Here is a 599-nt window from a genome sequence, read left to right on the forward strand (position 1 = left end):
GACAGGTCTTGTTTGTTCGGTGATGGTCAGGCATCACAATATTTCGCGCGATATACCGCCCCCCCCTGTTGTTGTTGGTTGCTTGTTTTTTTTGTTTCGAATGTGGTTGCATTACGTCTCATTCGTGAACTCGGTGCACGTATTCATGTCGTGAATCGAAATATCAAACCAAGACACCTCACCTAACATCTTGGCCGGTTCATATGGACGGTTCAGCTCGCAGAGTCCCTTCCTACTTACTTTCCAAATCGAAGAAGTGGAAGCGAAGGTACATCAGGACGATATTGGTTGTCTTGTAAATGACCAGATAATTGGCCTAGTTCCCACTGATGTAAGGAGCAATGAATCGTTACATGTAGAACTACCGAAGGTACTATGACATGGTTAGCGCTTTAGTACTAGTTGTTGTAAGCAAATCGCAATAAGAAATATACTGATGCTAAATCCCTAAAGGCTGCTTAATTTTAGTTTTCTGCGGAAGGATTCTGATTCTGTACGCGTTGATTGTCCATGTCGATTGTTGTCCATAAAGGTTAGTTACGGTTTTAGCAAGGTAGTATAGTGTCAGAGGAGTGGATAGTTTGTGCTTAGAGTAGTCG

This window comes from Diaphorina citri, unplaced genomic scaffold, assembly GCF_000475195.1.
Source record: "Diaphorina citri unplaced genomic scaffold, Diaci psyllid genome assembly version 1.1 scaffold1928, whole genome shotgun sequence".
NCBI classification, from domain to species: Eukaryota; Metazoa; Arthropoda; class Insecta; order Hemiptera; family Psyllidae; genus Diaphorina; species Diaphorina citri.